The sequence below is a fragment of the Stenella coeruleoalba genome, assembly GCF_951394435.1.
Source record: "Stenella coeruleoalba genome assembly, chromosome: 14".
Taxonomy (NCBI): domain Eukaryota; kingdom Metazoa; phylum Chordata; class Mammalia; order Artiodactyla; family Delphinidae; genus Stenella; species Stenella coeruleoalba.
The window spans coordinates 6,727,708-6,755,581 of NC_137160.1; the positions used below are offsets into that span (position 1 = coordinate 6,727,708).

The 27,874-nt window shown below is 38.9% G+C and overlaps 1 protein-coding gene across 3 annotated transcripts in view; it reads right to left on the reverse strand.

The window, feature by feature from the left end:
• LOC307196893 (uncharacterized protein) overlaps window positions 1-27,874 on the reverse strand; it is a 965,113-nt gene that overhangs the window by 141,123 nt on the left and 796,116 nt on the right. Inside the window, exon 13 of one of the 3 annotated variants that reach the window (XR_013831270.1) lies at window positions 21,467-22,256. The exons of the other annotated variants lie outside the window; for them this stretch is intronic. The gene's annotated coding sequence lies outside the window, so the exon portion shown is untranslated. Of the gene's footprint in view, window positions 1-21,466; window positions 22,257-27,874 lie in introns of those variants that run through there. 3 annotated transcript variants of the gene reach the window in all.

The following is a 27,874-nucleotide window of genomic DNA, read 5'->3' on the forward strand; positions in this document are numbered from 1 at the left end:
TACTTTCATGATTCTTCCCAAATGATATCGGCTGCAATATTCTAGATAATTTAAGGTGGATAACTTCTTTAGAAGAAATATTTGTCCCATAAAGTATTGTTCAGTCATTACCTCCTGCACGAAGATGGGAAAAAATATGCCGCATAGTCCAATGCCAGTGGATGTCAACCAAGAGAGACGAGGAAAAAGTAACGCTTGTCTCCCGGGAGAATGGCAACGAGCTAATTACCTAAATTAATTTGTGGAGATCTACAAAATCTGGCCTTTTTTCAGAGAGCTGGGGAACCTGATTGAGTCAGAAGAGAGTCACTTTAGACAAGACTCTGAGACTGATGTCTGAATTGAAAATGCCTTTCTCTCTGTTACAAAGATAAACAGACCCAACAATAAACCAGTCACACTATTCCTCTAGCAAGTTCTCTCCCTAAAAATCTACATATGTAGAGAGAGTACAGAGTTTTCTCTACCGACTTTAAGCAGAGAAGTGGGGCAAGGGGTGAGGGCGTAAGCACACAATTCACATATGTACAGGCCTCAGGCTCAAATAACCAAGTATCTTGGACCCCAAGAAAAACAAATTGATCTCAGCAACCAGACAGCTCCAGTCTGTATCCCAAATACTTCCTCCCTGAATATTGCCAATGTTGGTTCCATGAATTTTATTTTTTTCCATGATTTACGTTCAGAAAAATTACCTATCTGCATTTTTTGCATTAATAAGGTCCTGTTTTCCACAAGCCTCAACTAAACATGCCACAAGGAGGATCCCATGTGCCACAACTAAGACCTGGTGTAGCCAAGATAAATAAATAAATATAAACTGGGTAATGTCTTCAATTAAATTTCAGCTGAACTGTCAGAGTTTACAACAGATCACCCCCTTTAATTAGACTTTGGAGACGTGTGTGCCTGTGATCTTATTTTTCCCTTTCAGGAGTCAGGCATACTGGCCGATGATATACTCACAGGGTGGCGGGAGAGGCTGGGGAGATTGCATTTTCTCCATTTTGTCATTCTTTACGAATTCAGGAGCCTAGGAACGGTGTCCCGAGGAGGGCGGGGGAGAAGCCTATTGCCCCACAGCTGAGATTTGGTTCCTGATTTCCAGTCCTCGTCCCAGGAGCCCCTGCAGCCAGAGAAGCTCCCCACGCACTGGCTCTGACTGCAGCCCTGCACGGTGCACACCGGCTCCTGCGCTGAGACTGTGCCTTGCTTACTGTCTGCTGTGCAGAGGTTCCTGGAGGCACAGGGGGCTGCTGTCTTATTAAAACCTAGGGTGTGGGGCTTCCCTGGTGTCGCAGTGGTTGAGAGTCCGCCTGCCGATGCAGGGGACGCGGGTTCGTGCCCCGGTCCGGGAAGATCCCACATGCTGTGGAGTGGCTGGGCCCGTGAGCCATGGCCGCTGAGCCTGCGCGTCCGGAGCCTGTGCTCCGCAACGGGAGAGGCCGCAACGGTGAGAGGCCCGCGTACTGCAAAAAAAAACAAACCCAAAAAACCTAAAGTGTGCATTGTTTTTCCTGTTCTCATTGGTGACAAGACAGACAACGTTCCAGCCGGGTCACTGTGGAGGGCAGGGAATAAAAACACTAGCTGGGCAGACTCTCTCCTCAAAACCATCTCCTTGATGTGGCCCTGAACCTCCTCTGCCCCAACCTGCCATGACCTTCCCACGCGAGTCACTTTCTGTTTATCACCCCAGGGTTTCTCCACGTGCCGTCTTGTTCCCTCTCACTTCCAGGGCGGCAGCTCGGGAAGCACAAGGCCCTCCCTTCCAGCTCCCGAACCCACCATCCTCTCCGCATCCCCGTCCCGGACGTCCAATCAGCTCTCAGGTCTGACACCGGGACCACAGTCATCGTGTGTTACCTCCACCCCGCCCACTGTCCACACTGAAGCCAGAGGGATTGCTTGCAAAGATAAAATAAAATGGGACTAAATTAGCCACCCACTGAAAAGGAATTGTAATCCCAGCATGTCCACCCTTCCTGATCAGGGTGTTCACGACCTGGCCCTGCAGCCTCTGGAGCCCAAGAACCCTGCACTTTTCCCACCACTCTCTCTTCTTCCCCAATGATTGTATTGCATTTCTCTAAATATCCTGTTCTCCATCGTGAACTGGGAAACTGATGTTTGTTTTCTCTCCCAGAGTGATTTTTATCATTTTTCTTGAATTTTAGTTTATTTAAATCCAATCAGACCTCATTTTTTTTTTAATAGACGCATAGTTGACTTACAACGCTGCGTTAGTTTCAGGTGTACAGAAAAGTGATTCAGTAATATGTATGTATATGTATATATACACACATGCCCCACACACATTTTATGTATATATTCTTTTTCAGATTCTTTTCCCTTCTAGGTTATTATAAAATATTGAGTATAGTTCTCTATGCTATACAGTAGGTCCCTGTTGGTATAGAACCCTCTCTTGTATGCTTCCAAAAACCTTTCTGTTTTAAAATTTACATTTACTGTCACTCACCTTTGTTTCCACTCAGCAGAAAATATGAGTATTTTCACTCACTTTGTGTCTAGTAGTTAGCATGTTATCTGTATATAGTAAATATTCCAGACATATTTTTAAGTGATGGAATACACACTAAAATTAAACTGTGTGTATCCTCAAATAAAGTATTGGGTTGGCCAAAAAGTTCATCCAGATTTCTCTGTAACATCTTACAAAAAACCTGAACGAACTTTTTGGCCAACCCAATACTTTCAATGATTCACAGATAGTGTTTCTTCCACATTGGTTCTGAAATAGAGTTTGGGATATGCATTTCATCATGCTGACCTTTCACTTGACCCTTCATTACACAGTCTGCCATTTGCTCTTTTGGACATATTTTTAAAGGCATCCTTCCTTCTTTCTTGGATGTAGGAAAACTAAAATTTGATTTCACATGGAAAATTATGTGACTTTTTGTTAGCAGGAAACACAATGTTTCCTTAATGACATATGAACATTTCTTCCCAGTGATGAAAGCATGATAACAGTACGAAAATTTTACTGTAAAAATATTTATCATGTCTGTAAATCATGTGTTGAGATGAGAGAGGCTGATTATGAGGACAATTCACCAGCATTGGAGATACAGAGAGAGACTAAATATACGTCAGTCTACGTAGCAGAAACAGAAGCCAACTCAAGGTCTCAGTTGACTGTTCCCATTAAGATTAAAAATGCCGCATATAGGGCTTCCCTGGTGGCGCAGTGGTTGAGAGTCCGCCTGCCGATGCAGGGGACACGGGTTCGTGCCCCGGGTCCGGGAAGATCCTACATGCCGCGGAGCGGCTGGGCCCGTGAGCCATGGCCGCTGGGCCTGCGCGTCCGGAGCCTGTGCTCTGCAACGGGAGAGGCCACAACAGTGAGAGGCCCGCGTACCGCAAAAAAAAAAAAAAAAAAAAAAAAAAAAATGCCGCATATATACTGCTCACAGTATTCCTATTGATATGTGTCCCTCAAGCTGTCGACTTAAATCTTTCCGATTCGTCTGATCCCATGTCAGTTCCACGCCCTACAGGAGCCTTTCCTGAGTGCCTGTTCATTGCGCTATATTGGACGGGGTGGTGCATATTGTCTGTACTAGTTACTTAACGCTTAACAGATGCCACACCATGTTTCTTTTTTTTCTTTTATGAATATGCCCTATCTCACAAACTAATCATAAAATATGTGAGCTCAGAGACCAACACTTATTTTTCTTTGCCAGATACACACATTCCAATGTGGAACATAGAGCATATCATCAGCCTAAAGAAACGAGAATACACACTTTTTACATTTGACCAACTCGGACTTAAAATCCAACTCTGCCGCTTTGGTTGTATGAGCTTGAAAAAATGACTTAACCACGCTGACATAGTTTCTTTATCTATATACATCACCAGGTGAGACTAGAGAATAAAATATGTAAACCATTGCCAGAGAGTTAATGCTCAATAAATTACACCACCTTCCTTTCCAGAGTTGAATATATAGAGCAGAGGTGAAAAGTTCTTAAAAAGTAGATTTTTTTCCCAAAGAGCAAAACCATGACATTTTCAGGCCCGTGTGCTATGATTCCTGACAAAACTTTTCTCACAGAAATCAATACTTATTAGGTTATAGTGTATGTTCTAGTGATGCAAAAAAAAAAGTGTTACCTTCATAAAGTTGTTTTAAAAAATGTATACTGCAAAAGTAGATTTTTTTCTTACATAAACTTGTGAAATTTACTTTCTTCTTTAGAGCATCTAATTGTCTGCAAAGAAAAGAAATAAGCCTTAGCCTTTCGGATATTCAGTGTAACCTTTTCTGCTTGAAAATGTCTTAAAAGACACAGCCTCTTCTGCAGCAGGTGTGGTTTTAATGATGCTTTGATGCCATATGTCAAATCTCGTCACTTGCTGTGAGGAGTGACATTTCTCTTGAAAGCCCCTAGCAATGGCAATGCACGTTGTTGGTGGGCATCTCACACAATACAAACAGCTCCTGAAGCCAGCACATTGCTTTTCAGCCTTCTGCAAGGTTGCACAGAAGCTGTAACCATTTCCACTACATGATCTTTGAGGAAGATAGTTTATATCGTCACAGAACTTGGGTGGGATGCCTTTTCTTAGCCATTACTTTATGAAACTGCTTTAAAACCTGGTCATTGCACTCATTCACTTTTTGAATGTTCATTCTACATATTTTTGTAAATTATCATGCGGGTTTATAAAATAGTAAAACATATAAACCTTAAACCATATTTAAGAAATTTAAGATTTCCCAGCTATACCTTGTCTCTGTTACCAAAATACACATTTTCCACATTTTTACTTATCAAATCTTTGGAAATCATATTTTAAAATAGTTTCAAATTCTATCTATCAAAGTTCCATGTTTAGTGGGTGACAGATAGAGGAAATATTGGAAAGAAATAATTCTCTTTTTAGATTACTAATGCAACTTTACCGAAACATGTTGAAAGATCATTTGAGTTCACTACTTTTCCACTTTGCTTGCCAAACTGGTAGTTGGAACCAGGAATCCTGGGAACGTTTTATGAATCAGAGTACACAAGTCCCCAGCTAAGTACTTTCCTCCCAAATACTCTCAAGAAATCTCAGAATGGCATCCCCCTTAATTGAGTTTCTCTGTTTATGGAAAGTTGTTGCCATTAAGAATTCACCTGACACAATGGGGCACGCTTTTAATCTCCAAAGGGGTCATTAGGGAATCCATGATCTCAGTGGGTTTCTTTTTAACAACTGTTAGATGAAATATCATTAAAAGAGGTTATAGAAAGCCATTCATTTATGGGGATTCAAAAAAATTTATTGTTTCACTTGTAAGAATCTATAATGAAGCAGAGTGTATTATTCAGTACACATTATACTTTAATTTCCTGTATTTCTTTGTAAAAACCTTGAAATGTAGAAATACAGTGAATGCGGCAATGGGGCACTACCTAACTTCTGCAAGAATCAGTTTGTGCAGTCCTGTTTATTACATGTACACCTACCCAATCGTGTATCCATCTATTAATGCTTCTTATTTTTAAGATACTCATACTTCACCTCTCCATCCTGTATGTTATAAACTAGAGTTTAATTTATTTTTATGCTTAGTTAACACTTATGGAATTGGAATTCCTTGGGAATTCTGTAACTTCAATTTGTTTAATATATTTCCACTTAATATATTAACCTTGACCCCAAAATCCTAAAGTGAAAACTAGCAAATCAAATGCAACAATATATTCATTTTCCAAGAACAGTGCTACTTGTTGAACTTACTTCAGCTCAGGTAGGTAAGGATGAGATGATATTAGGAAAACAAATGACAGTATTGTCGTTGGCACAGCTTCATGGCCATAGAAATGGTTAACTATTTCTATGCACCTTTGGAAGTACACTAAGAATCAATTAAATTTGATTCTATCTGGCAAATATTAATCTTAGCATATTTTTCTTTCCCTCAGCCTCATGGGCTTAGAGAAAAGACAGATTCTGGGTCATTATATGACCCATCCTGTGACCTATGGCCAGGATGCCTGCCTCCCTGCTTCATGATTGGTAAGGGAAAAATACGAACACCCTGTTTATGAACGTTAGGGAAAATAGTGACAGGGAGTGTTTCATCCTCTCCCAGCCTTTAAGTTCATCCATGAGGCAAAAATAGACCACAATCTCAGAAAATTTTTCTGCCAAAATCTCTTTTAAAAGCTGAGGTTGAGGGCTTCCCTGGTGGTGCAGTGGTTGAGAGTCCGCCTGCCGATGCAGGGGACACGGGTTCGTGCCCCGGTTCGGGAAGATCCCACATGCCGCTGAGTGGCTGGGCCCGTGAGCCATGGCCGCTGAGCCTGCGCGTCCGGAGCCTGTGCTCCGCAACGGGAGAGGCCACAACAGGTAGAGGCCCGCGTACCGCAAAAAAAACACCTGAGGTTGTGTGCCTATGTATTCCCTCCCTGCCCGCTCCCTTCCTTACATGTTCCTCACCCAACACACAGCACTCAAACCTTAAAGAGAGAAAAGTCTCTTTCCTTAAATACACAAACCCTCTCTCTCCCTCATCATTACTTAATTATTTGGTGCAGAATAAAAAAAGGAAAAGAAAACCAACATGGAGTTTGTGGACATCTATTTCATTCCTTTGTTTATCGCAGGAAAATAATTCTTAGAACAGTTCTGCAGCTCTTCCTGTGGCTACTTCTTAATAGATGCTTTGTTTTCTTTTCTCCATGTCCTAACTGCAGCCAGCAATCATGTACCGCCAGGCCCCCTCATAGACTCTCTTCATTGGGTTTTGTGCTCTGTTTGGGTCATTGCTTTGTACCAGTAAACAGTCAAGCTTTCAAAAATCACCCGGCAGGGAAAAGGAGCAAAGAAGAAGCCTGGTGTTCCCGGCAGGGTACAGAGCCACTGGCAGAAGGTGTGCCCTAAGGCAGAACCCAGAGGAAAGCAGACAGGAGCCACAGTCACCCTGGTCAACCCTTTTGAATGAGTGAGCCTATCAATAATTCAGGCTTACCGTCTTTTTTTAAAAAAATGCTTTCTTTGTCTTCTTTGAAAAATGTTTCTGGCATCCCTCTGAAAGGGAGGGGCACACATGCCCACTATACACTAAAAAGCAAATGAACAACACAGGGAAATGACGGATTAAAGAGAATGCGCTCTTCGTGAAGTAGAAGGAGGAAAAGAAACATCGTAAAAGTTTCACCTTGCCATTGAAATGAAATCAGAGATAAAACAAGAAAAAAAAAAACCACAACAGCACCTCAGAAGAGACTGTGAAATACAGACCCTTTTTTTAAATTTGAAAAGCCAGCGTAATTTTTACTTATCCTTTATGCATGCTTTAGGCCATAAATTGATATGGTTTTATCTATGACTTTAAAAATTCATGATTCAATTTTGAAGAAATTGAGTAGTATCTATAAAATGATACTTACTCACCACTATTCTATTTTTATAGCATTTTGACACCAAATCTAAAGTAAAACACTTCTTCCTTAATTCCCTAATTTTGGATGTCTCTGTGAGAAAGTGACATTTATTCCTGACATTGATTTGAAAAATAGGACTAAAGTCACAAAATGCATACCATAGAGCACAAAGGTCTAGATAACATAGTGCTATATAAGGGAAGGAAGCATTCGTGATTGGAAAAATATGAAATAAACACCTTCCTGCACTGCCCACCAGCCCAGAGTGTGAGGGTCTTTGTTGTACTTCCTCACGCTCTCCTCTGCTCCAAAGACACCAAATTAATTGCAATTTTTTGGTTGGCCATGTGCTTGCTTCCTGAAGTGCCTTTGGACAGGAGTTTTGAGAGTGCGAGGAAACTAGACAAACACAGAGCCTTGAACCACAACATGAAGAGGAAACAGAATGTTTGACCCTCTTACAACATGCATGGTCAGAAGAGATTTAGCATTATTATTATTGTTGTTATTTTAGCTTAAACCTCAATTTTACAGTTTATTATCCTGGTAGGAAAGGTATACTGTGGGAAAAGAAAGAGAAAGTGGGAGTCCCACAGAATTTAGACACTGCTGGCAGAAAATGCATAGAAAGACAACATACATCCTACAGAAACAGAAGGGTCATCTGTCTTACAGAAATAGGTTAAGCAGTTAATCCCAACCATGAAACTGAAAGGTGAAACAAATGAAGCTGTAACAGAGACACTTGCTACTTACCTAGAAAGCTATGTATGTACCTTCCCCCTTCACTTCTAATGTATATTTCCTTTCATAGCCAGGTAGCCTTGAATTAACGTTTGTCCCTGTGGGTCTTTTGGTCCATGTGCCTGATGTCTTTTTTCTCCCCATAGACAAGGTTCAGCCTAGTGATGGGAAAGTGTCAGACGCTTCCCTTTAGGAAGGAGAAAGGGAGTATCTGAACCCTGAGCTCAATATTTATTCTGTTAACTCCAAATCGCCTTCCTCACCGGGCTAAGACCTTCCTCATCTTTCATTCAGATTATCATCTACAGCAGTCAGCCTTCTATTTTCTTCTTCATCTAACTGTGTCATCTTCAAATCTGTATTTCGCACTGATGCAGAATAAGCCATCCATAACCAAAATATCATTCACCTGTTTATAAAAACTTCAATGAGCCCAGATGCTATAGGGTACATTTTAAGATCCCTAATAGAAAAAACAGTTCTACTCTGGGCTATTCATGGTATGGTTCTTCAACAGGTGCCCTTTTAACGTTAATTTTAATTTACCTGATTATTAATGAGATTGAGTCCTTTGCCATTTAGACACTGTCTTTTTAATGTATTTTGTTGATGATTGTGTCCATTTATTTATCGAAAAGATTTTTTTTTTTTTACTAATTTTTAGGCAATCTTTATATACTCTGGGCAACAGCCTTAGTTGCGTACATGAGTGTATGTATGTATATATATATATTCTTCCAAAGAACGGCTTACATTATCACTCTCTTGACCGTCTCTTTTAATGAACAAAAGTTCTTCATTTTAATGTGCCCCAAATGATCATTTATTTCCCTTGTACTAGTAATGGACAATTAAAAAAAATGTTACTCCAAGGACAAAAAGTTATTCTCCCTTGTTATTTTTTAGAGGTCTTTTACAATTTAAATCTATAGTCAGTTTGGAATTAAGGTTAGGTATGGTATGAAGAAAGCATCAGAAATTATATTTTTACAATTAATCAGTACCAATTAATGAAAAGAGTGCTCTTTCCTCACTCGTCCATGGAGCCGCATTTGTCAAGATTAAGTACGTGTGTGTGCGTGTGTGTGTGTGTGTGTGTGTCCGTCCTTGCAGAGTTTCTCCTGTGCCTAATTACTGCTCCTCTATCCTTGCATCAATATCATACTCTGCTAATTGCTGCAGGTTCATCAGCACTTTTGATATCTAGAAAAAAATGTCTTCCACTTGTTCTACTTCTTTAACTGTGTGACCTAATGTTGGTTCCTTTCACTGCCATGGAAACATTGCGTTCTGCTTGGGGGAAAATGACTTCCTGGGATTTATCTTTGGTGTTTGGTATAACACTAAATCTGTATTTTTTGTGTGACAATTGGTTCTTTAAATTAAACGTGGAGCCTTCCAATCCATGAGCATAATACATTCCTCCACTTAGCTGTCTTTTTCTCCCTACAAAACTGAGTCATTTTCTGAGAAGAAATCTTGTACATTTTTTAAGGTGTTTGTTCCTAGAAATTTGGTTTTTTATGGCGTTGTAAATGGTAAAATTGTATTTTCTCATTAGCTAATTCTAGTATAAAGATGTAAACAATTTCTATATAATAATTTCGCATCTGAGAACCTTGATCAGCTCACTTATTAACTAAGACTTCATAGAATATTTTGAATTTTCCATATAATCAAATAAAATGCCTTCAAATAATTAACATTTTATTTTTTGTCTTTCTGTTGTTGTTCATTTTGTATTCTTTCTTTTGACTTACTTCACTCTCCAGAAACACCAGTAAATTTAAATACAAATAGTGAGCATCTTGTCAATAGTTCAATATTTGGCAAGTCATTTTCGGCAGCATTTTGTACATAATATTTTGAAGATTCATGATTTCCACTTTTTTCATTGTTAGAATTTTAATACCATAAAATTTCTTGCAACTATCAAGATCATGTGGTTTTCCTTTTTTTGTTAATCTAGTGAATTACGTTGATTGATTTTGAAACTTTAAAAAATTTTAAATATTTACAAAAGTAAAAATAATAGTTCAGTGTATCCCCATATATCTATCAGGTTCACCAATTACCAACACGTAGCCAATATTATTTTATCTATACTCCCCCCACCCCTTCCAGTGACTAGTTTGAAGTACCACCCAATTCCAGTTTTACACCTGAACAAATTAATAGTAGTGATCTAATATTATACAAATCTGCTATTTGGTTTCCCTCAGTTTTCCCCAATATGTTTCCTCCAATAAATATATACTTACTTATCTATGATGATTGATTCATTTGAATTGTAATCCAAGCACATCCCTTAGTCTATACCCACCCTCGCATTTTTATTTTGCTTAATTTAGTTCATGAAGACACTAGATCAACTTTCCACATTTTGGATTTTGCTGATTGCTTCCTCAGTGGTACTTTACATATTTTTCTGACCCACATATTTATTGTAAAGTACGATTTATATCTAGAGTCTTGATCAGATTCAGTTTCTTAATTTAGCAAGAATAATTAGTGGTTGCTGTTTTATAAGCCCTGATATAATACATTGTAAACATAGAATGTTTGGTTGTCCCTATTTTTTTTTTTTTGGCGGTACGCGGGCCTCTCTCTGTTGTGGCGTCTCCCGTTGCGGAGCACAGGCTCCGGACGCGCAGGCTCAGCGGCCATGGCTCACGGGCCCAGCCGCTCCGCGGCATGTGGGATCTTCCCGGACTGGGGCACGAACCCGTGTCCCCTGAATCGGCAGGCGGACTCCCAACCACTGTGCCACCAGGGAAGCCCTGTCCCTATTTTTTGATATGAAGATTAATCAGTATTTTCAGGCATTTGGAGACTAACACATCCATTATAAAATTCACTATCATTTTTTCTTTTATTACCCATTGATTTTAACAGACATTTGTGATCATTTCCTTGAAATATTATTTAGTTGGGCATTATAAAATAGTGAAGTTATAATTCTGACATTTTTCATTGACTATTTGGTAGGTCTGGGGTAAAGGTCATGCAGAAACGACAAAGTAGTTTCCTTTGTGATTTTCAGATAGTGACTTCTTTTCATAGAATCTTCTAAAGCTGAACAATTTGTACTAATGCAAAAGTATGACCTCATGCATCATATATTGGCCATGTTTAAACAAGTTGCAGGTATTTCTATTTTCGATGTTCTAATTACCCCAACTCTGTTCAGTGGCATCCTACAATGTATACAGTGCTATCTCCTTTCTTTCTTTGAGGTCTCATCATATTTTTATTATGTTAAAATCTTATTTATTATTAAATATTTTGTTTTATCTCATAACCAGCTGTTGTAGCAGCCAGAGAATCCAGAATCACTATCTAGTACTCATAGCCAATGAGGAATTGAAATACCATTACTACTATTGTTTATTAATTTGTTGTCTTTACAATTCCCTGTCTTCTATTTAGTTTGAGTGTAATTATGTTCTTCCTCTATTTTCTTGAGATGGAATCTAAGATCATTAACGTTTAGCATTTCTCCTTTTATACGATTTTTTTTTTTTTTCCCGTACGCAGGCCTCTCACTGTTGTGGCCTCTCCCGTTGCGGAGCACAGGCTCCGGACGCGCAGGCTCAGCGGCCATGGCTCACGGGCCCAGCCGCTCCGCGGCATGTGGGATCTTCCCGGACCGGGGCACGAACCCGTGTCCCCTGCATCGGCAGGCGGACTCTCAACCACTGCGCCACCAGGGAAGCCCTCCTTTTATATGATTTTAAAGCTAAATATTTTCCTCTAGGGACTGCTTTAGCATCATCCTACAAATATGATATTTTATTATTTTTAAATTAACAAATATTCTAATTACCATTACATTTTCTTCTTTGGCTTAATACTTAAAGTGTGTTTTTAAAATTTCTAAACATTTAAGATTGTATTTTTATTATTAATTTCTAACTTACCTCTACTATGGTCAGAGGATATTTTCTGTATAATTCAATCGTTTGAATTTTGTTGAAACTCGCTTCATGAGACCAGCATATTAATAGGTTTTCTTTATAACCCTTAGGTTCTCAAAAAGGGTCTGTATATTGTGCTGTTCTTTGTGGTGTTTTACGTATGTCAAAAATGTCATTTGAGTGGTTTCCTTGCTCTGTAATTCTTTTCATGTTCAGTCAGTTTTGAGAGAAGTATGCTTACATGTATGTAGATGATTTAGGATTTGACTCTTTTTTATTTTATTATACTGAATAGAAATGTTATTAATTTCATATAGATAAATAATGCTATTGCTTCCTTGTGAATTGAAATTTTTATCATAATGAACTCTCTCTCTTATCATTAGTAATCCTAACTGCCATTAAATATTATTTGGTACTCATAGAGTGATATCAGGTATATTCTGGTCCTTATATGAGTGTTAATTTTTTCCAGCCATGGGCAAACTGTCCAAAAATTTATACGTTATGTGTCTGTTATAAGCAGCATGTAGTTTTTTTATACTCAATCCTGACAATCTTGCTTTTATTTCTAGAGCTATTCCAATGACATGTAATATAATTACTCAGATTTTTAAAAATTCCATGTTACTCTTTGCAATTATTCCAGATATGTTATTATCTTTTTTTTAACCTCCTGTCATGGCTTCCTTTATGATCTGACTGTGTGTTTTTTATTGTTCTATTTCCCTGGCATAGCTAAACATTTAAGATTGTTTTAATGGTTACCCAAGATTACAACATACTTCATTAATAGTCAAAGACTAATATAAAGTTTTACTTTTATCTGTCCCTGTCCAGTAAAAAGACTTTAGAACTCTTTATATATATTTACCTCTATGATAATAATACACATGCTGTTATAGCCATATATTATGTGAAATGGGTCTCTGAGAGAGGGCGTCTAGAATTTCCTTTAATATGAGAATGTTCTTGATGAATTATATACATGTTATATCAGATTTTTATCAAAAAATATATATCAGACATCTCTATTTGTCCTCAGTAAGAGAGCTGCTCCAGGTTCCTATATATACTATTAATAGAAGTAAAGTTCTAACATGTCCTATTAATATAAATTTCTGAGTGAATCACAAAATTCTCAAACTATCTCCAAATTCCTTCACTATCATTAAAATCAGTGTTTGTCAATTTTCCTTAAGAATGTCTTGGTAACCTCAAAATAACATACAAGATAATATATCCATTTGTGTCTGATAATTCAGCTTCCTCTTGCGTGTTTTTTGTTACTTTCTTCCACTGGTCCTTCATAGATTACATTTAAAATGCTTAAGCTTTTGTATTGACACATCTATTTCAGCTTCTGGCTAAATGCTCTCTGAGAAGCTTGAAAAGAAAACACTCTTCCTCCACTGTCATGTTTTCTTTTTTTCTTTCCCTTTAGGAAAACATTGATTTACCACCCCAGTGTTCCTTATAGAAGCATGCTTCTGTTTTGGTCTACCTCTTGTTGATATACGTGCTAGTGTCACCGAAAATTCCAGCACTTTTCTGGGAATAGCTGGCAGCTACCAGCGCAGACAGCAGGGAGGCTGGCTGGAGTCTAGAATCTGTTTCCTAAAAATGCATTAAAAGTAGGTATCACAGAACAAATGACGATTTTTCATCACAGGAAAATCCCAACTTCCTATCCAAATTAGTGAACATATTATATTTTGTTTCTGTCAGTAGAAAACATCCTGTAAATAAAATCTGTTGAATGTTACATTTACAAGTATAATTCTGATACGTCACCATGTGATAAGAATTTTAGCACAAAAAGGAGGCACAGATTTTGACTTCTTGTAACTATTCTTGGAATTCTCAAGCCTTTTCTGTATTGTCATCAACAGCTCGCATCTATTAGTATCTACTTTAAGATATCCCAAAAGAAAAAGAATAATCCTTTAAGCATTACTGTAAACATGGGTCTATTCTTAGGTAGTTGAACTCCCACTGCAAATTTCCTTTTAAAATATCAACTACTGTAACCTTCCGTGTAAAGCTGTGTGCACAAGTGTGTGTACACTTTTCCACTGAAGTTCTCTTGAGAAATCACTTTTAGATCATTAAGGAAAAGTCAACATTCTAACCTGCGGTCTCTATTTCATATAAATTCAGTTTATTCCCATTGTTCCAGACATATTTCCCAGTAACCTCTTTCTTGATTTTTGTCATATATCAGTGTCTGATAACTTGCAGAACTTGCAAGAGCTGTAGCGTTTTTCCCTCAAAATCAATTCAGTTCAATTCAACTCGATATTTACTGAGTGCCTGCTTGAAAGCGTAGGTCAGCTCATGTCGTTCCTCTGTTCAAAACACATCCCCTCTGCTACGTGCCGCCTTCCCTCTGTGCCCAGCCCCTCACTAACTATATCCCAGCGTAACTGAAATCCTTGCCATCGTTCCAACATACAAGCCCCCCACCTAAAGTCTGCAGTTTTTGATTCCTATTCCCTATATTTAATATCTGCATGACTAGCCTTCTTGCTTCTATCAAGCAATTTACCAGATATCACCTTCTAAGTAAGGCCAGCCCTGAGCATGGTGTATAGAAGTGCAACAAGGAAGACTCTCCCTCCTAGGCACTGGCAATATGTGAAGGAAGGAAACAGCTCTGGATGGCTGCTTTCTCAGAACTCAGATAGGGAGGTGGGGTGACCTGGGTGGACAACAAAGAACAAGTATTGTAAAAAAGTAAATCTTACAGAATGTTAAAATGGGACTACTCAATGGAAATGAAATAGAGAACAGGTGAGGGAGGATTCAGGGCCCTGGAAGCAGGAGCAGGGAGGGGACACAGGTTTCCATTTTAGATAACTGATTGGGGAATGAAACAACCATATCATTTCTTTCATATTTATACTGTCAGTAGATGATTTGATACTATTAGTAACACGTTAAAGGTACAAGTTCTGCAATTCTATTTCAGTAAAAATGTGTCTCAATTAAATCACAATACTAAAAAAGCATTAAGTTATGAATCATATTATGATGTGTACTCTTTATTAATTTTTCTTATTTTAACTATATTGTATCACGTAATTCTTTGGAGAATTAAAACGTTTTATTTATTTTACTATTGAATTAAATTTTGAAGGGAAATACGGGGTTGCCTAAGGAACAGCATAAGGGGAGAAGACAAGGAAGAAGTTGTGCTAATTAGTTACCAAGAGATGCACAGCTGAATGCTTCAATGAGCACGGGACTAGTTTGGTCCGTTAAATGTAGTTTGAGATAAATAACATTCTGGACCTAGTCATATATTCTTATTTCTGTATCTTACAACGTTTTAACCAGAATAACCCGCCTCTTCTGAAGGACAACTCTGAAATACTTCCTGCTCCCTTGAATAGAACACCACTTACAAACCCCATCCTCCTCCAAATCTGCCTGATGGACTAGAAAAGACAATATTTGTGGAAATATCACAAATGAAAAAGACTATATATGTTTCAGTAAAGTCTTAAGACCTTTTGTAACATCAAAGAAAAGTACTGGCTCTGTCAAAATATTTGTGGAACCACAATTGCACTCAAATGTCAATTTGACACAAAGAAGAGAGTATAACTGCTAAGGGAGAAAAATGCTGACTTGGACAGCTATAAAATCCATCTAATTACCAACAGAGATTTTCAGCCAGGTTTATAATACAGGGAATACAGAGGAATTTTCGCCTTCAAGCCAGTACAATTGTGGATATGCTATTTTGATAAGCTTTACAGAGTTTTAAAATGGCTAATTGGAGGCATACTGGAATCTCCCCCAAGACTAGCCAAGGATAACTAAGGGGGTCACAAAAACAAAAGATTTTGCTTCACCAGATGCCAGAGTGCTCTCATCTACAATAATTAACACCGTGAGGAATTGGAACCAGGATAAACATAGAGTCAAACGGAGCAAAAGACCTTAGAACAAGGCACACACGGGCATAGTCATGTTTTATGGTACAAAGCAATGTGGAAAGGAGGCCCTTTTCACTAAATGGTGCTTGATCAACTGCATGTCCATACTCAAAAGGAGGAGAAAAAGGAGAAATGGAAAAAAAAGAATACTATATCATGCTCTCTATAAAAATTATTTCCAGATAGATCATCAATTTAACTATGAAAAATATAACAGACATGGGTTCTTGGGGATAACATAGGAGAATTTGAGAAATAGGGGGAATTTCGAAGCATTAGAGATGTTTTAAGAATTAAATGACCAAACCTGTGCATGAGACCCTGGTAACAGTGCCTGGACATGCAACTGCTTCATCAAAGCTCAATACGGCCTCTGAGGCACTGTATGAAGCCACGTGGTCCATCCAAGAAGGGACACTTTCATTCTCTCCAGGAAAAATGGGGACTGGGCTTTTGATTTCTGTACTTCAACAGTAACTGTTCCATTCTTTGATATTTTACCCCACACAAACCATCCATGCTTATTTAAAAGAAATAAATTTTCTGAAAGTTTTTAAAAGAAAATGAAAATCACTTGAAATCTCTCCTGAATTAATGGTCCCCTTTCACATATATTGTTAATGCACGTCTACAAGTGTACACATGGATAGACTGATAGGGAGGAGAGACAGATATCAAATGTAATTTCCAAATTATTTGTGACTATGCTACGGATTTATCCAGCAGAGATCTTCAAGGCAGCTTAACAGTCAGTTACCATATTTAACTTGGGTCTGATAGGCCCTCAGTTCTCCCACACCTCTAGTGAACACTTGGCTTCCCTTCAAGATTCAGCACCTGGAGGTCCACCAACCACATGCCTCATGCACCCACTTGAGTCCCCAGGTTCCCTCTGAGCAGAATGGGTCAAGGCCTCAGGTCTGGAGACAGTGAGACTGGCGGAGGTGCTGGTACCACAGTGAGCAATGCCCAAGTGGCCCCATAACCTGGTACCGCCATGGCTCAGTGCTCCCTGCAGTCACACATGATTGGGTGCCTCTGGACTCTAAGAAAGCTGGCAGGGAAAAGTGAAGCAAGTGAGTGGGTGCTACAGGTCCTTCTGGCAGGGTGGCCCCTCCTGTATTTGGAGGTTGCCATGGAAGCCAGAGAATTCTTCTCCCTATTAAATTCCATTCTCCATTGAAGACGTCTAGGTGGCTAACAGCTAGAGATAGCCCACCAGACACAAGCATTCGTATTAAGTTAATGTGGACACCGTTCTCAGCCAGGCTGCAGTTAAACTACCTTATCTGAGAACTAGGAAAGCAGGCTATCGTGGTCTTTATCTTGCACATGAAGAAACAAAAGCGCACAAAGGTTACTCAAAGCTAGGGGCAGAGGTGCAGCTTGGCAAGAGAGTTTGCTCTGTCACACATTTCACCATGTATGTGCTTAATGATTTATCCAGTTAAATGCAGATTTCCATTACTGTTTGTGAATAAGGTTGATAACGTACGTATTCAACGTAAAAGTTACATCAAAGGGTCAAACTGTTTCAATACAATTGCTAGGTTAACGTAAGATGAGAGAAGCACCGCTGATTTTGAGAAAAATTTGATGGGACCAGTGACGACTGATTTACTATTGAATCATTAAAAGAGTGAGTACAGTTTCATGTATCGAATTGTATCCCAATGCAGGGAAGCATTTAATTAGGGACATTTATCTCAAATAAATATGTAAACAATTTATTTTTAAAATCTACGAGTGATTTAGAGATTAGTAGAATGACTTGATGAATGATTTGCACTAACATTACTTGATAAGCAGCTTTGTCGTAAAGTTCTTTTAATTTAATAAAAATGCATACATTTAATTTTGATATATTTACATAAATCTACATTCCTTTGTTTTTATATTTTGAACATCACTAGATGTATCATGTATTCAGCTATTCCGCTATGATGGGTATTAATTTCATTCTATTTGCTACTATAAATACAGGGTTCTTTAAGTACATGTGCTGATATTTATGTGGAAAAGATTCCCAGGAGTAGAATTGTTGGGTTGAAGTAAATACACTTTTAATTGTAATGTGTATTACTGAAGAGCTATTTGCAAAGTGTAACAACTTACATTTCCAAGCTAATGTATCAGAGGCCCATGTCGCTGACATTCCCCCTTGGCAATATTAAACTCCCAAGTAGTCAGGAAAATGTAAATGAAAATAATAATGAGATATTACTTCCCACTTATCTGCCTAGAAATTATTGAAAAAGGATAATATTCAAGTGCTTATTTCAAGATTCAACTCTTAGGATTCAGCCACTCCCTGCATTTCTGTAGCCCTCCACAACATTTCCCATCACTCTCCCTTAAAAACAAGCCACTTATGGTATCCCCTGCCATTTCTTCCCCAACCTGTCTATGGGAAGCATTTTTAATCAGTTCTGCAGCCATCCGTCCTAGTTAGTCCTCTTCCAAGAAGAATCTAGGAAAAGTATTCTCATGTGACTTCCATCAACCTCTCCCTCTTCCTTCCTTCCTTTCTTCCATTCTGTTCTTTTTATCTGCTTCTATTTTTCTTCAGCCTCTTAAGTCTAGAAATATTAATAAGCTTTTGAGACTGGATAGCCCATATTCCATATACAAAGTCTTTACTCGTTTTAGTTGCTGTAATTTAAAGAATAAACCTCTTTTTCTTATGTGAAACTTCCCACCATCATGCGGCACAGAGGGGTAAAGGTCTTCGGAGTAACAGGATGATCAGCAAGGTCCAGCAAAATCTGGACCAAACCTGACTCATGGAGAGAGAGAGCCATGAAGAATTCTTTTGTGACCTTAGCAGCAACAGAATATAACTGGCATGCAACTGGCAGAGCAAAAGCTGCTGGCAGTAGAAAGAGGTAATTTAGACATTTTCAAGAAGTTTATCTGTAACACTCTGGAAGAGGAATTAGCATGGTAGACTGAAACATGGAAATGAAGTAGCGAAGTGGAGAAACTCAGAGCGGATGTATAGAACTTGCAGAAAAGTGCTCATTTCAACCTGAATGATTGGGATCAATCTCAACAAATTTAAGCTAAGAAACATTTTTTAAACACCCTAAGAAATATTTTGACAAAAATAATTTGTAATGTGAGTAACGTGTAAAAGAAAACAAATCATTTAAGCAAATGTCGAACTTAAAAGCACAGCCCAGGAGGAAGTATGTTCTGTCTGAAGGAAACTACTGTCCTTTTAGTTCATCAGACTACCTGAAAGCCATGAAACAGGTATTTGGGGCATATGGGATCTAGCGACATGTTCTCAAAGCAACGTCTGATTTGATTTTGACTTAATTTGATTTCTTGCAGGAAGACAGACACAGCCGGTACGTGAAGGTCCCGTAAATATTGAAAAGAGCAATACTTCTATGCTGAACACACATTTACACTTCAGTTTTTTAATTATTCCTATAATTATATGTGAATAACATAAGCCTGCACCTGAGAGATATTAATAAGGTAACCATACTGAAGACCTGTTATTAAGATGCTCCAGCTGGGGAGCCATTACACACCCATCATATAACCCCCTCCACATCAGCATCATTCTTCAGGGATCAGGTTCAAACAAATGTCCTTTAAATTATTACAATTTCACGCATACACCCCATAAAATTGAAAACATTTCCGTATTTAACCGGACAAAGTATTATTGTTCTTCAATGCAGACATTAATTTGTGACTCTCCTGGAAACATTAATTAGGATGATATGTTTGATAAGGACCCAATACTCACATAGTCAGACAATTAAAGAACTGTGCATAATTAGTTCATTCAGTATTTTGGGTTGTTTTTAAATATTTACTATGTGATGAGAGGAATGCACAATAGGTAGGAAATTGACAAGGTCCTTGAGCTCAAGTCTCAGACAGCGAATATACAAATGGACGACGGGCAGGTCGACATGACAAACAGACCCGTGACCACAACTTCAGCAGCAACTAGCCTGGCAAACCAAACCACAGCTTTGGCAGCACCTGTCCTGGAAAGATCAGGACTTGGTCAGGGTTTGATTAATGACGGCCAGCTTCCCTATTTTGACCCCCTTTCTTCCCCCTCCCTGCCTCCCCTGCTTCCAACTGACGACCAACCAGAGAAAGCAAAACATGCGCCCCAGATCAGTCACCCAGGATACCCTCCAACTAGTTAGCTGCCTCCAACTTCCCTTCCCCCATGTCCAGATCTTCCAATCAGAGAACCTGATCGGGTCATCAAAGATGTGACGGCATGGGTCTATTTCAGAAGCGTCATGCCCCTCTTCTGTGCTTCCACGAGCGTCTGAATTTCTATTTCAAACGTGATTCCTGGTCCAGACTTCATGTTTCTCAAGGACAAGGAACTTGCCCTACTTATTTCTGAATTCTCAATACCTGTCTCCAAGTATGGCCTCACACATATTTACTAAAAAAAGTTGAAATGAACTGAAGAGCCGGACAGCTGTACACAGAAGGAAGGAGATCAGATGAGAAATAAGTTTTGTAAATATTATAATGACAAATTCCAGTGGCTCAGGGGTTCTCTCTAGAAAATGAGGCTTAAAGGTTTCCTCTAAAATAGAAAACAAAATAAATCAGAATTTTAGAGAAAATTAATTCGTTAATAACTTGGCGAGAGAAGAGACTAAAAAGTGGGAGGAGGCTAGGAGAAAGATAACCATCCTCCAGGTGTGAAATAAGGAAGGCACTGGTAAGAGAAAGGGAAACAGTTTCTGAGAGGTTTCCATGGAAGAACCAACAGAAATGAAAACACATCGCTTTGCAAAATGCAAGGAGATTATTTGTTGAAAAGAATTCATAGAGTTTTTGTATAACTCAGGCAACTTTATCTCTTGATTCTCTAGGGAAATTTTAAAACTCCATTTGCTTTAGGGGACCCAGTTCATAGTCCCTTGAAGATGCCTTTCAAATGCAATATTTGAGATATACTAAATTTTCCAGTTTTAAATTTGGAAGTTTAATGGGAAAAGTGGGGTTGAAGAAACCAAATACGTATCATTTTCACAAGTGGCAAAAGCTTGTAACTTCTACGTATTAGCTAAGCTTGAAAAGGAGAATATTTGTGTGAAAACCTAGAAAAAGTGTCATTGCTATACCTTTATATCCTAAGGCAGAGGTTAGATATTAGGGACCTTTGAGATCCAATTCTTGCCACTTTATAAATTCTCTATATTTCACTGCTATATTGACAAATGTGGTAAAGAATAAAACACTTACATCCACAATACTGTTTGTTTAATAGAGCCAGTGCCTCTACCCAGCATAGCTTAGGAGGAAAACAGTATCTTTTTAAACAGGACATGATCTATGTATAGATATTTCTGCTGTTCTTATAACCTCTTTAAATTCTTCAGGGAAGAAGAAGCTAAGAATTCATTATCAGTGATAATTAATCCAAATAGGAGATGATTTAGCTACTTACAGGGAAAAATGCATTCAAGCAAAGCTCATAACCTGGGTAATTTAGAAAGTTACCTTTGATAAGATATAGCTGGTTGCTTCGGTTTCTATCAGCACAGAAAGAGGTTGATTGCAAACTTAAATTGTTACTGAACTGATTCTTTTGAAAGATTTAATATCGATTTAGCCTGAAGTAGCTGCTAGTCCGAACACTGTTTTATTAAAACAGAATGCTTCTCATGTCAGACCCAATAATTTTAATAAAAATTTTAGTCTCCCTAATCGTGTGTGTGTGTGTACACATCTATTTGAAAATTGGCAGTTGTATCAAATACAAAAGGGGCAATAATATACTAGGAAAGTCCCTCTGGTCAAAATAACACCTTATTAAATAAGATGCATTAAATATCAATGATAAATTATATAAAATATATTTTTAAAAACCCAATTCATTTTATAAGATTTTTTTCCAAGTTAAATTAAACGGCATAATATTTTATTCTAAGACTCTTACAGAAATAACTTCATGATTCTATATTAGACAGAAAAGGAGAAACAGAATTGGAGATATCTAGAAAGGAAATATTATGGACTTTAGCTGGTGATTTTATATACTGTATTATCCATATTATAATATGTCAAAGCACCAAGAAATAACAAACCTGGAAAGTTAAAAAAAATAAGTGCAGGCAGTCCTAAATGGTCAGTAGTTTCTAGTTCAAAAGATCCTTCAGTTGTTTAGTATTTAGATCACGTTTTCATCCAGACATATTTTTTACAAATGGTAGAGATATTTCCAGGCCAGTCCATTTAACCTATAATGTAGTTTAAAAGCATGAATTTTATTAGTCTGACTTTGGACCCTGGAAGCAGGTGGCATATAAAAGAGTACAGTACAGGGAGACACAAAAGCAATAGAGAAGCTTCCTTTCTCTTTCCCTTAATTTGATTTTTTCTTTCTGTTCATAGTACGGGCCTAAAGTCACATTTCGATTCACACTTTTTTGGTATTTTCTCTTTTCTAGATTCCTTACAGTATTTATAAAAGGATCATCCTCAACAGCATATTATAGTAACATGGTCAGGTTTCCCACACCATTCAATGGTACCCAAGTACAAAGTTAATTATGGTACGTAGTGTATCCTTAAGGCATCAGGAAGGAAGGGAAGAGAGAAACAAAAGTATATAACATTCACTGAAGAGCTACCAGCAGTGCTAAGAACATATGTAACTTCCCCCAAATCCTCAAATACAGGTAACTTTTTTCTAGGTTTACTGAAACTGTTAGAATGTTCAGTAACGTTTTTGTGACGAAAGAAGATGTTAGAAACTAGAAAGGAAATTGAGTCTTATGACTCAATTTATGAGTCATAAATTGAGTCTTATGACATTGAGTCTTACGACTCAAGACTCAATGTTTCTTTAACTGTAAATACATAGTTACAAATATATGAATACATATATGGGTGCATGCATGCATGTGTATGTGATATGTGATCCGCTTTCAGTGTTAGAGGAAGATGAGGCAGAGGTGACTGTCCGTATGCGGCAATTTTAGTCACATCTTGCCTTTCGAAAGCACGAAGTCCCAGTTATGTATCTCACACAGTTCCCAAAAGGAAACCTGTCAATCCGGGTTAGAAAGCTCATTATAGAAGTCGAAGCATGTGGCCATCTTTCTGGGGCAGCTGAGCAAAAGCTTGAAAAAGGGTGCCCCAGCTGGCTTCCAACAATCAACGCTGGAGCCTGTCACTGTGGTAGATGGCCTCTGTGCACTGGGAAACCTAACACATTTTATTCATGCACCTTCAAAGAGCATCAAGTACCAAAAAAGGCCCAGGGCACCTTTAGCTAGGGTTGTGTTTTCTGTGAAAGCGGTTTTATGTCCAGAAAATTCCACGGGGAACATGCACCACAGGCATCACATCCGGCCCAGAGCTTTATTTGCTTGTGTACAATGTGCCCTGTGCTCCCATCTCCCTCCCTGTTCTCTGCTCATCCTATTCAGGGAAGTGAAACCTCCCTTCTCCTATATAAGGGGTCAAAAAGAACCGATTTGACATCAGGAAACCCACGGTTTTATTCCACCTCTGCCACTATCCAGCGGTGGTGTCATGTATCAGACAACTTCCTTCATTTTCTGCCCTTGACATGCCTATGAAGTACGTCAGTCCTTGGAGTGAAATAGAATTGAGAGTCAGTTCTAAGAGCTGCAGCAGAAAATCTGTGAAGGATGCAGTGTTCCATGAGGAACTGGCTGATAGGCAGAATTCTACCAAGCTAGCTTTTCAGCCGGCCATCCTGTAACAACTTCCTCAAATATGTCCTGCCAGCCTCTGTTCTAACGGAACACCACGAGCTTCAAGGTAAGGAGGCAGAGCCCACACTTGGCCAAATAATTCACTGAAAGTCAATCTGGCACCTGCTCTGTTACCTTTGTTTTCAAATCTACCTTTTACCTCATTACTTTATTTTCATGATGCTACATTTTGCTTAGGCAAGAAATTCAAAAATTCAAATTAAATATGAAGATCAGTCTCCCTTCCACCCTAGACTCTAAAACCCTGAATTCCTATACTAAGATCTTATCCATCCAGTATTGTTTTTCATCTCCCTCTCTATCTTGTAAGTACGTAAACATTGTTTTACATCTCGACTTCAAATAATAGCGATTCGTAGCAATCTCACCATATCTGAATCGATAAGTTTATCTTATCCTTCTGAATGGCTGTGTTGTACTTCATTAGACTGATTTATCATAATTATCTACCTGCCAAACCACGGAGAGAATTTTACATTGTCTCCAATCATTTACTGTGATTATGCCACAAGGACTCATGTACACATGCGTCCATACATCAGCTGGGATAATGTCCACCAACAGAATTTAAGTGTATTTTCATTATTCCCTCCAAATGATGCCAGCTAGGACCTATGAAAAGTTCTCTCCCCGGGGTAAGATGTGGCACATTGCAGATAAATACGGTCACACAAGTCGGGTGAAGGCAGTACAATACTGTTTAGTGTCACTGGATCTGGTCAACGTATTTAAATCCCCCAGTTTTCATTCGGTGGTGAACAGACTTGCAGACATTTAAATCCCCTTCCCTGAGTCTCCACACCTGTTAAATAGATGCTTGTAAAAACGCTTGTCTGGTAGGTTCTTTAATGAGTGTTTAATGAGGTCATCTTTGCCAACAATGTTTAGAACACTGTCTAGTACATAATAAGCCCGCGATAAATGCTCACAGCTACCTTCACCGCATCATCATCACCACTCAGTATTCATCTGTACCCGCACCCCAACTGTCTGTCCGCCTAACAGCTTTGTTGGAGTGATGAATGAACTCTTACATTGCCGAGTAATATTTTTCATTTAGAATTCAGATGCTGAGCAGGTTTTCTTTTAAGTGGTATATCCACGGTGTGCAAATCCTGAGAGCATATGGCTCGTAATTAGGCGAGATCATAATGGAGAATGACTGTTTAAGAGGTCAGTGAGCCCCCCCTCTAGAGGTTACCCTGCTTCATAAACACAGCAAGTGACCAACTCCGTAAGACATGACTTAAGACTAAGCTAGGTATAGGAGGCGTACCGCTAGTGACAGTATTTAACATGCTGGCATCGCTCCTTAGCTACACTTGTAGAATTGCCACGAAGATTCCATCACTGACAACAGAGTGAAATATTGATATAGTAATTAGTTTGCTTGCCATATGTTCTGATTTTTGCACACAGTTATTATGCAGCACAGATTCCTGGGAAGATGAGTAGGAGAGCAGGAATAACAGCAAGTTGCCAAGTTTTTGTTAGAAAGAACCAGAGCCTTCCCCAGCGTGACCCAAAGAGACGCAAGTTAATTTCCTACTGCACCTGTCACCTTGGATTTAGTGAGATAGATGTTGAAAGAATATATGGACCTGGCAGGGAAGAGGCGAGCAGAACAAGCTTTTCTCTTCCCTTTGCTTTCTCTCCTTCCTTTCTACCGTTATCCTCAGCTTGCTTGATAGTTTTGTGATTGATAATGAACACCAGCCGTCTACAACGAAGGGCCTTGCTTTTGTCCTCAGCAGTGATGTGAAAGCAGTCATAAATCAGCCCTGCGTATGTTTTATAGCAATGATTCTGGTCTTTGTAAATATTTGAAGACATAATTATGCAATAGGTTGTCAAATATCTTGAATTACTGAAGTTGTTGCTTTTACAATGCCCTTCCTTCTAGAGCTCCCGGCTGACCTGAAGGCAATCAGGAACTGAAGAATTCCCTTCACCCCCACCCCCCCGGATTCTAATGCCTTGCCCAGGAGGAATAATACAGAAATTTAACCAAGAAATTAGGTAGCAGTTCAGCACAAGAAAGGAAATGGTATTTAAGGAAAGGGGGGACAAAACACTTTATTTTTGCTTTGGCAAGAACCTCATATATTAAAACTTGCTATATTGATCAGTATGAGGGACCCGTTTGAAGCATTCTAATTTTTTTGTTGAAAACCAGATGACGGATTACACTCTCTGCAGGTTGACTCTTTTTCTCTAAGAAGTGTCGAATAGCAAGGAGGCGTCTTATCTGGAAACTGCAGCACCAGTGCCATTCCATTTATGACATAAAGTCACCCAGTGGCCCGCCCTCCTTCATAGGAGGTCCAGAACAAAACACTTGTCTTAAGTTTATAAATATGTATGTGGGTTATTGTGTTTTCTAAATATATTTATACTATTAAATATTAATACGCGGTTACTATTACTAAGGATTTGTTCCTGAGCAGCTAAGCTCTCTTTGGAGGGCGGGCAGGAGTGTGGGTGTGGGTGGAGATGAAGGTGGAGGAGGTGAGGCCAGGCTGAGGGAGAGGGACCAGTACCTGGATTACAGCTGACTGCTGCTCTGGGGAGCCCTTTGGGATTCTTGAGTTTGCTTCTTTTACCCTTTTCCGCAGAGACAGGGCTTCCTCTCAGAAAGCACATATCTATGCTGCTGAAAATATAAGACAATCTCTGCCCCACCCAGCGAATTAAAGAATATGCTGCCCAGAAAGAGCAGTTTTCTGCCACCTGGAGGCAAGCAGGGTTGAAGGAAAAGAGTAACCGAGACCCACTGTGTTTTAGTCTGCGGTTGGATGGAGATTTTTTTAATCTTTTTTTGAAATCAATTTACTCATCTTTTTCTTAGGTCTGCCATCTAGCTGCCTGGTGACGGTTTCTTCAGCTGACAATGGGTACGATGAAACCGATATGAATTAGTTTCTTATTGCTGCATAACCATCACCACAAACTCAATAGCTTAAAACAACATACATTTCCTACTTAGCGGTTTGCATGGGTCAGGAATCTAAGCTGGCTCAGCTGGGCTTGCATCTCACTAAGGTGCAGCCGTGGCTGGGAGGATGAGAGGCTCAGCTGTGGTAGGATTCACATCCAAGTTCCCTCGGGCTGCTGGCGGAAGTTATTTCCACGTGATGTAAGATACACGGCAGTTTACTTCTTCAAAACCAGAGAGGAAAAGAAAATAGGTCTGCTCACAATAGCATCTTACTTCCCTCCCATCCCTTTACCCTATTCTATTGACGAGAAGCAAGTCACAGGTTCTACCCACACCTGAGAAGACAGTGTGAACACAGGGAGGCCATATGGAAGTCTGTACGCCTATAGAGTGACATACATGCCTACTAGGGTTGTGATGGACAGCTGGACAGATGTCATGTATGAAATAATTGTTCAGTATAAGATTATAAGGGAGCACACGTGGTGGGAAAGAGGACTTTAATTCTCCCCTTGAAAAGAGAAGCATTTAATGATGAATGTTATCATTATTTAATGTAAACTACCTGAAGAAAGTGATAAATTGACTTGAAAATTTGATAACAGCCTGATATTTGTATATCACACCATAACCCATTCCTATGTTGAAGTTTTAACCCCCAACATGTTGCTATGTGAAGGTAGGGCCTTTGGGAAGTAATTAGGTTTAGATGAGGTCAGAAGAGTGGGGCCCCCAGCATGCAGTTAGTGTCCTTATAAGAAGAGGAAGACAGAGCAGGGCTCTCTTGCTCTCTGCCATGTGGGGATACATCAAGAAAGTTTCCTTCTCTGAGTCAAGAAAAGGGCTCTCACTAGGAAACAAATCTACCAGCACCTTGATTTAGGACTTCCCAGCCTCCAGAACTGTGAGAAATAAACATCTGTCTTTTAAGCCATCCAATCTATGGTATTTTGTTACGGCAGCCCGAGCTCACTAACACAGAGCCTGTGTTTTTTTCTTCTGTATTATCAAATTCGGGTTAAAAATCTCTTCACTGTTTGTATATAGATTGATGAACTGAATTTTAGCTATTATGTAATATAAAGCAGTAGATCTGAACCATGAATCATTTTCCCTAAAACTATTTTAAAATTAAAAAAGGTAGTTACGCTTTATAGAGCAATTTATGTTCAAT